The 10,181-nt window shown below is 39.5% G+C and overlaps 1 pseudogene; it reads left to right on the forward strand.

Moving 5' to 3' along the window:
• Window positions 1–7,148: 7,148 nt before the first annotated feature.
• LOC112823776 (U6 spliceosomal RNA) lies at window positions 7,149–7,261 on the forward strand (annotated as a pseudogene).
• The last annotated feature ends 2,920 nt before the right edge of the window (window positions 7,262–10,181 follow it).

The following is a 10,181-nucleotide window of genomic DNA, read 5'->3' on the forward strand; positions in this document are numbered from 1 at the left end:
TTACCCTATAAGATTCCCATGGGAGAAATACTCCTGTTACATTCTTCAATACATACACAGCTTTAACACTTAATAGGCACTCAGTAAATACATACTAAATGAACAAATGAGCAAAAGGATTCATAAACTAGGGGTGCTTAAGAAATGTCTATTGAACATTTGAACCCTATTGAAAGAATGGTTTATGAATAAATGAATGAACAGCCTATTCTAACATATAAATGTCAATTGACTGGTATTGATATTTTATTCCACTCAGGATCTGGTACATTAGTTCTCCAACAGTTAATCTTATAATCTATGCCAAGTAATAATTCCAAATTAGGAGTGCATACATCGGTGATGTTGGCAGAAATCTCCAAGTGGTTCAATCTAGTAGGTGTGTTAGAATTAGAGTATGGTCAGTGAACACTGATGGTGGTAATAGTCTAAAGTTGTTCGTGGTCCATTGGAGAAAATACACATGCATACAAACTCCACTATGAAGCAGTAAGGTAAGGTAACACAAGGTCACAGAACACGGTGGAGGGATTCCTGAACCCAAGGTTGTGGTCAGGGAAGGCCAACTGTCAAGCTGATTCCTTTTTTTCCCCAAGCTGATTCTTAAAGCATAAGCAGCAGTTACACTGGTGAGGTGACAGGGATGGGTGTCCCAGGCCAGCAGAGGTAAAAGTGTAGACACTAGGTAGGAACAGAGAAAAGAAGCACCAACAGCTTCTCAGGTCCATTCAAAAGGAAACTCCAGCCTCTGGGCTTCTTCTTCTTCCCCTTTGCTCTTTCTCCTTGCTCACTTGTTCTCAACATCCCTTGATATCTCTGTTCTCCCCAGGTAGCCTGGAGAAGGGCACAGAGCAATGCCAGGCAGCCCTTGTCTACACATGGAGGCTAGGTTCCCTCATTTCTAAAGAGAAGAGTAAGAGAATCACCATGGAGGTAAGATTAGGCAGGACAGTAGGGAGAGTCTGGAACTATAGGCCTGCCGTGACTTTGACCCAGGGATGTTCCTGAAGACTGTTGGCACTGGCAGAACCATGGGCATAGAAATGCCAATGGCTGTTTCTAGCTTTCTCCGAAAAATGAAGCAAATCCTGCTGCCTATGTAGTCCTAAAACAAGTATTTCATTTCTATATTCCCAAAGGCAGCTTTACCTTCAGACCTAAAACCATGACCCTCATCCTCATTCCCCAAAGAAGTCAGAGCAAAGAAAGTCAGGCCATATCTAACCACTCAGTGTATGTTTTGGGGGTTTTTTGGGGGGGTTCTCTTTTTTCCCCCAAGTTTTTCTTTAAATTCCAGTTAGTTAACATACAGTGTAATATTAGTTCCAAGTGTAGGATTTAGTGATTCATCACTTCTACATAATACCCGGTGCTCATCACAATTGTCCTCCTTAATCCCCATCACCCATTTAACCCACCCACCACCCACCTCCCCTCCAGTAACCCTCAGTTTGTTCTGTGTGGTTAAGACTCTGTTTATTGGTTTGCCTCTTTTTCATCCCGTGTTCATTTGTTTCTTAAATTCCACATATGAGTAAAATCATATGGTATTTGTCTTTCTCTGACTTATTTTGCTTAGCATAATACTCTCTAATATATATATATTCACCCCACATCTTCTTTATCCATTCATCAGTCAATGGACAGTTGGGCTATTTCCATAATTTGGCTATTATAGATAATGTGCTATAAACATCAGAATGCATGTATCCCTTCAAATCAGTATTTTTTTATCCTTTGGGTAATACCTAGCAGTGCAATTACTGGGTTGTAGGGTAGCTCTATTTTCAACTGTTTGAGGAACCTCCGTACTGTTTTCCAGAGTGGCTGCACCAGCTTGCATTCCCACCAACAGTGTAGGAGGGTTCCCCTTTCTCCGCATCCCCACCAACGTCTGTTGTTTCCTGTGTTGTTAATTTTAGCCATTCTGACTGGTGTGAGACAATATATCATTGTAGTTTTGATTTGTATTTCCCCAATGATGAGTGATGTTGAGCATCTTTTCATATGTCTGTTGGCCATCTGGATGTCTTCATTGGAAAAATGTTTATTCATGTCTTCTGCCCATTTCTTAACACCCAAAAAACAATCCAGTTGAGTTTGATAAGTTCTTTATAGATTTTGGATACTAACCCTTTATTGGATACATCATTGGCAAATATTTCTCCCATTCCATAGGTTGCCTTTTAGTTGTGTTGATTGTTTCCTTCACTGTGCAGAAGCTTTCTATTTTGATGTAGTCACAATAGTTTATTTTGGCTTTTGTTTCCCTTGTCTCTGGAGACCTACCTAGGAAGAAGTTGCTACAGCCAATGTCAAAGAAGTTACCGCCTGTGTTCTTCTCTAGGATTTTAATGGTTTCCTGTCTCACATTTCGGTCTTTAATCCATTTTGAATTTATTTCTGTGTATGGTGTAAGAAAGTGGTCCAGTTTTCCCAACACCATTTGTTGAAGAGACCTTTTTCTATTGGATAATCTTTCCTGCTTTGTTGAAGATTAATTGACCACAGAGCTGTGAGTTCATTTCTGGGTTTTCTATTCTGTTTCATTGATCTCTGTGTCTGTTTTTGTGCCAGTACCATACTGTCTTGATCACTACAGCTTTGTAATATAACTTGAGTGGTGTGGGTTTTCTAAGAGCAGTGATGGTTACTTTCTCCATGACGCATTCAACTTTCAACAAGCACCTCTTAAGTGCCTGGTACCATCCTGGTGCTGTGGGTACAAGCTGACACAGCAGTGAGGGAAACTGTCTAATGTTACAACACACTAAGTCTCTGAATCAGGTTTCCCCCACATAGAGGAAGGTAATTAACTAAATGACTAGCTTGACAGGTGCTTCTATATTTCCTTAATTTTTATAGCTACTACCATATAAAATGGATATTGTAGTCTGATGTGAAAAACTGAGGATCAGAAGTATCAGGACAGGAGAAAAAACTGCACAACATATTTAGGTAAGAGAAAGTCATCTTATGTGACTGGAACAATATGTTTAATGGTGACAAAAGAGCATGGAAACAAATGTAGGTTTGGGCCAGGATGTATAGGATCTTCAGCTGACTGGCACGTACAGTGTATTAAGTAATCAATCAGCCAATCAATTAATTGAAAAGATTCTATTCACCCTTTATTGCCTAGAATTGTGCTGAATTCCATAGGAGAGATGATAGAATTATTAGACACCAATGTTATGTCCATATAGAGGACGAAGTGGCCAAGCTTCTAAGCAGCCAACTTAGGGATCCATATGTAATTCAAGAGTTGACCCCCCACGTGGGTGAAACGAAGACAGATCCTAGAATGCTAGATACAATACTAGGTACAAAAATCAGGAATGAAATATCTTTCTCGAGTCTGGGAGCCACAGAATATCAAGGACAAAAGAAACATTAGGAGAGAAACACCCTATTCCATTTTGTACTTAATGGAGGATAGGCTTGAGATGCAGGGAGAAGCTTGCCCAAGGTCTCAGAAATTCTAATGGCCCAGGTGGGATCAGAATGCAGATGTCTTAATCACTGTAAGGTGAAACATGTGAGCGGAAAAATGATTTGATGGAGCCACTCTTTATTAAGCAACATTCTGTGTCAGATGCTCTATGCCATTGTGATGTCATCAGCGTTACTGAAATTTTTCAGCAAAACATTTAACACTTCAAAGGACTTTGAAAAATAATAAATGTATCTAGATGTACGAATATGTAAATACCATACTTGTTGAATTATGAATGTTCATCCCCCGCCCACCAAATGTCAGGCCCACTATGTTCCAAATGTATGCCAGTAATATCTACCGAGATTTAACACTGGTAAGTACAAATGTATACCTGCTCCCAGACAAAGAACCCTAGTGTCCTGTAGTATGTTTCGTGATATAGTAAAAGTAGCGTTTGACTAAACATCATAAAAGTGGGATCTGAAATGATAAGAGAAGGGGAGACTAGCTCTCTCTAGGGGTAGGTGGGAAGGGGAGGGGCAGCTCCGCCACTAATCAGCTAGGCAGCTCTAAGTAATTCACTTTTCCATTCAGGGCCCAGTGCCCTCACTGTTGAGGCAGGAGCAATATAGCAGAGTGCTTAAGAACATGGGATCTTATTTTTTTTTTATTATGTTATGTTAGTCACCATAGAGTACATCATTAGTTTTTGATGCAGTGTTCCATGATTCAGTGTTTGCGTATAACACCCAGTGCTCTGTGCAGAACATGGGATCTTAAATAGGGCTGCCAGCTTTAGCCAAAACAAAACAAAACAAATACAACACCCATATGGTACTCTCACTATTGAATTTCAGATAAACAACAAACAAATTTTTAGTATTTGCATGTACCCTGCACTATTTGGGGTATATGCATACCAAATTTTTTCAATGCTTATCTGAAATTCAAATCTCTCTGAATGCCCTGTATCTTACATGACAATCCAATTCTGGAGTTGGACTGCCTCAGTTTCTCCTATTGCTCCAAAACTTATTTGCTGTGTGACATTGGGTAGATCCTTCAATTTTCCGTGCTTCCTTACAATAGATGTATAAACGTTGAGAGAATATCAATAGCATCTACTTCAAAAGATTTTTGTGAGTATTAAATGAGAAAATACTTGCAATGCTTGGGACGGTATCTGAGTCATGATATGTACTCACCAAATTGTTCTTGTTGTTGTAATAATTGGGTGAAACTAGGTGACCTCTGAGAGGATTTAAACTTCGTGTTTCTCCCAATAATCTGTGAGCAGCATTACTTCTGGGTATCAAAGGCATAACTTTATATCAGAACAATTATTAAATAAATGCAAATCACATAATTTCATATGTGATTGGCAAATTGGCCTTTTCATTTAACTTAGGAACACTTTCATATAAAAAGGTGAAAAACTTAAGAAACAGCATTCTCCAATGCAAAGGTCTCACAATGACATGTTAGGGGAGTTTAAAGCAATTTAAGACAAAATTAGCCAAATGGTGCATTGGCCTCTTTCCCATGGCTGTATACTGCAGATCTGAAAGCAAGCCCGGTATTTCTGAGTGGAGTAATTAGATGGGCCTCACTCCCAGAGGATTAATTCAGCTCCCAACAGATTATGGCAGCCACCTTTCATTTCCATGAACCGACTCCATCAGCACACTGATTTCAATTAGAGAAGTGAAGTTCTATTGACTTATGCTAGACAAGGAGACGTAGCAGACAGATAACAAACTGGATTACAGCATTAATCTTATGGTCATGGCATCGGAAAGATTTTTAAATGCATTACCTCTCTCCCATAGGAATATTGGAGGAGGTTTTCCCCCTCCTGCTGCAAGAAGTTTAATCTTTATGCAAGGTGATGGGTTGATACATAAATTGAGAGTGAAGTCAGGACCTCCTCACTTCCTGAGAGGTATTAGATTTCTGGCTGGACTTGACAGGAGCTATCTCTATCAGAGACCACACCTCCCAATGCTGGTCCTGACCAAATATCTAGATGGAAAGGAAACTGCAAGTAAGTTGCCTAGATGTCCATCTAGAAAACACCTGAGCTAGACTGGTTGACAACTTGATTATGTAGACAAGGTGAAAGCACCCTCATACTAATAGTTAATAGCCCATGACATTAATAGATGAAGTGAAAAAAGTAATATTTAGAGGAGAATGTCAGCTTTCAGTCTAGGCTTCTGCTCTTAATCTTCTCATGCCTCTTTCTCTTTTTTTAAACTCTCTCTTTTTGATGGTGTGATTCACCCTTCCTGTCATGCTCTGCTTGGGTTGAATGACACAATATTATTCACCTTTCCCTGAATGATACAGAAACCCATTAAATTCCGTATCTAGAACTTTCCCATGGCACCATGGCCCAAACCCCAGTTATTAGGCTGGATCTCAATACTTGCCCAGGCCTAGGATACCATCCAGATTCCAACCTCCTGGTTACCAGAGGAAGAAGATATAGGAAAAGAATGCCAAAGGCCATAGAAAATCTCAACATCAACTGAATTTTAAAAGGCTCACCTTATCAAAGGACAAAAAATCAACAGAGGGAAAAAGCAACCCAAGGAATGGAAGAAAATATCTGCAAATTATGTATCTGATAAGGGATTACTATCTAGAATATATAAAGAACTCCTACAACTCATCAACAACAAAACAAATAACCTGATTCAAAAATCAGTAAAGGACTTGAATGGACATTTCTTCACAGAAGATACATGGATGGTCAACAAGTATGTAAGAGAGCAATTATTAAATAAATGCAAATCAAAACCACAATGAGCTATCATTTCACGCTCAGTAAGATGGCTACTCTCAAAAAACTGAAAATATCGGCAAGAATGTGGAATCATTGTGCACTGCTATAGGAATGGAAAATGGCATTAAAAACAGCATGGTGGTTCCTCAAAAAATTAAACCTTGAATTAGCATAAGATGTAGCAATTCCACTTCTGGGTATATACCCCAAATAATTGGAAGCAGGGTTTCAAAGAGATATTTGCACACCCGTGTTCACTGCAGCATTGTTCAATAGCCAAAAGGTAGAAGCAACCCATCAACAGATGAATGCATAAACAAAATGTGGTGTATACAAACAATCAAATATTTTTCAGCCTTAAAAAGGAACTACAGCATGGATGAAACTTAAGGACATTTTACTAAGTGAAATAAGCCAGTCACAAAAAGACAGATACTATAGGATTCCACTTACATGAAGTACCTAGAGTACTCAAACTCATAGAAACAGAAAGTTGCCAAGGGTTGGGGGAAAGGGGCATGGGGTGTTGTTTACCAGATAGAGTTTCAGTTTTGCAAGATGAAAAGAGTTCTGGGGACTGGATATACAGCAGTGGGAGTGTACGTAACCCTACTAAACTGTACACTTAAGATGGTTAAGATGGTCATTGTTAGGTTATATGTATTTCACCACAGTTAAAAGTTTTTTTAAAGGCTCTAACTTGTGTGACCTCATCACCAAGAGGACAAAAAAAAAAAAAAATGGGCTTAAGGAAGAGAGATTAAAAAAAAAATCTTATCTTTTTATGTATAAAGCATAGATAAGCATAAAGTTCATGGACAAATATATAGTATATCTATGTTTTTAAAATTCTACAGGTGTGATTATAAGTAAAAAGTGCTAAAAAGACTCTTTAGGGGGCCAATAATGAAAATATGTTGAGTGCTCGCTTCGGCAGCACATATACTAAAATTGGAACGATACAGAGAAGATTAGCATGGCCCCTGCGCAAGGATGACACGAAAATATGTTGAAAAACTCTGCCCTAAATTATCATGTTTCAGTTTCAAATCTCAAAATACCTACAACAGATGTCTGCCCACCTCAGTTGTCACCATGACCAAAGTCAGAATCTACTTCTGCTAGCAGCACGTATCGAGTACCAAGAATTCAAAAGTTGTGTGACAGACTACAGATTTGCTGGGAAGAATGACATGAAACAGTAAGAAATTGGCTGCATCAATCCCCTAATAATCAAACTTTCAATGCTTCCCTAACGCACTACCTGACTGAAAAGCCCATGCCCCACACTAGAGCCGGCAAGTCCATAAATCACCCACCTCAGTCTGATCAGACTAATCTCTCCCAGGCATAATCTTCCACTGACATAGAAACTCACTGTAACTTTGCACCTCCTGTGACCTGGAATTACAAATCCATAACTTCCCACAGCTCATTCTTTAATTAGTGAATGCCACTGAAAACATTGACGAGCCAACTCAAATGCTATCTCCTCAGGAAAGCAGTTGGTCATTCCTTTCTCTGTGGTCCCAAGCCCACTGTGTAAATACATCTATTAGGGGTACCTGGGCAGCTCAGTTGGTTAAGTCACCGACTTGATACCAGTTCAGGTCAGGGTCTCAGGGTTGGGAGATTGAGCCCTGCATGGGCTCTGTCTGTGCTGAGGGTGGAACCTGCTTGGTATTCTCTCTTTTCCTCTCCCTTTGCCTCTCTCTACCTGCCCCCCACTCTCTTGGAAGAAAAAAAAATACATCCATTGGGTGTTATGCTTGGTTTTTTTTTTCATTCTCTTAATTATATGCTTACCTGTCCCATAAACTGAAAATGTTCTTAGAGAATATGCCCTAATGTTATGTTGCCCTGCATTGAGTATAAAATGCAGAGTTCTGGATGAACAAATTAATAAATGAATGGAAGTATATGATGGGGGATAACTATTTTTTAATTTAGAGAACATGAGATTTTATGGAGGAGGGGGCAATTGGATTTAAGTGTAAAACTGCCTCTCCTTCCAAAATACACTTTTAAAAATGATTTTAAAATCCCCTCTGGATTATCAAACTAATACTTAAGGTAAAAAAAATTCAGAAATTATAGACGAATATATATTCAGTGAAGCAGGGAAGAAAATCACCTCTTCTCTCTACCCAGAAGCAACCACCATTAATATTTTAGATATGTTTTCTTTCAGCATTGAACTAAGCATTTTTCTCTACAAAATTGAGATAATTTTATAATCTACCTTCTCTACTTGATGCTATATCATAAGTATTTTCATTATCATTAACAAGCATTATAAATATAATTGTTAATGATTGCATCCTATTCCTTCACATGAATATATATCATAATTTACATAATCATTTTTATAGTACTGGATTTCTAGGTGGTTTTTGGTTTCTTGCTCTCATAAATAATGCACATATTTACTCATAAATATTTATTCCCATTTCTGATTATCTCCTTGGGATACATTCCTAGAAACAAATAGTCAAATGGTGTTAGAATGTGACGGCTTTTGAGAAATAATGCCCACGTATTTTGTGCAAAGTGGGTAGCAGCTTATGTTCCTACAAGCAATGTGAGAGGTTTATGTTTGAGAGTGTTTTGGCAAATACCAAAGAATTCCAGCATTATTATTATCTTTATTTTTCCTTTTCCACTGAAACAAATCTGTCATTGGTCCCCTGTTTTCTTATTGTAAAACGCTGCTCCCTTTCTCGCTTCCTCTCCGTGTCAAGTTGCTGTCCCTAGCCGGGTTCCTGGTAATTTTGCACATGTAAACTTGCCCAAATCCCTCATTCAAGTTCACCTTCCTCGTATCCATGCTGACACTTACCTCGGACTTCATTTCAGCTTCTTCTAAATGCCTTTGCCTACATAATCAGTATCACATAATCTCAAATTTAGTTGTTCTTTGGTTCAGAGGAATGACGTTTTTCTTCTCAAGGCAAGACCATGCACATAACAATTCATTCAACCAACATCCGATGAGCATGATCCTTAACACCAGAGCTACCAGGACAACAAGGCACAGTCCCCACCTCCAAAGACCTAAAGATCCAGTGGGGAAGAAGAGGAGCAAACACATGATAAAAGAGGTGCGTCAGTAGGAATAATCACAGTCATAGGAAGGAGGGGAAACTATTATGATCTTGGGAGACCTAGAAAGGCTTTATGGAAAAGCAACATCTAAGCACAAATCCTATGCTGTCAGGTAAGAATTTAGTGAGGCAAAGCCATTTGTCATGGACTACACGTTTGTGTCCCCCTAAAATTCGTACGTTGAAACCTGAACCCTCAATGTGCTGGTATTAGGGGTAGCGCCTTTGGGAGGGAGGAGCCCTAATGATGGAATTAGAGCCCTATAAGAAGGGACACACAACTTGTTTCCTCCCTCTCTCTCTCTCTTTCCCCCACCCCTCCTTTCTTTCCCTCTCCCTGTCTCCTTCTCCCTCCACCATGGAAGACACAGCAAGAAAGTGGCCCTTTAGAAGACATGAGCAGATATTTCTGCATGGCCAACATCCAAATGGCCAACAGACACATGAAAAAGTGCTCAACATCGCTCGGCATCAGGGAAATCCAAATCAAAACCTCAATGAGATACCACCTCACACCAGTCAGAATGGCTAAAATTATCAGGTCAGGAAACGACAGATGTTGGCGGGGATGTGGAGAAAGGGGAACCCTCCTACACTGTTGGTGGGAATGCAAGCCAGTGCAGCCACTGTGGAAAACAGTATGGAGGTTCCTCAAAAAGTTGAAAATAGAGCTACCCTATGACCCAGCAATTGCACTCCTGGGTATTTACCCCAAAGATACAAATGTAGTGATCCAAAGGGTCACGTGCACCCCGATGTTTATAGCAGCAATGTCCACAATAGCCAAACTATGGAAAGAGCCCGGATGTCCATCGACAGATGAATGGGTAAAGGAGATGTAGGATATATA

Source organism: Callorhinus ursinus, unplaced genomic scaffold (genome assembly GCF_003265705.2).
Source record: "Callorhinus ursinus isolate GAN/ISIS: 27379988/994484 unplaced genomic scaffold, GSC_fseal_2.0 scaffold5, whole genome shotgun sequence".
Classification (NCBI taxonomy): Eukaryota; Metazoa; Chordata; class Mammalia; order Carnivora; family Otariidae; genus Callorhinus; species Callorhinus ursinus.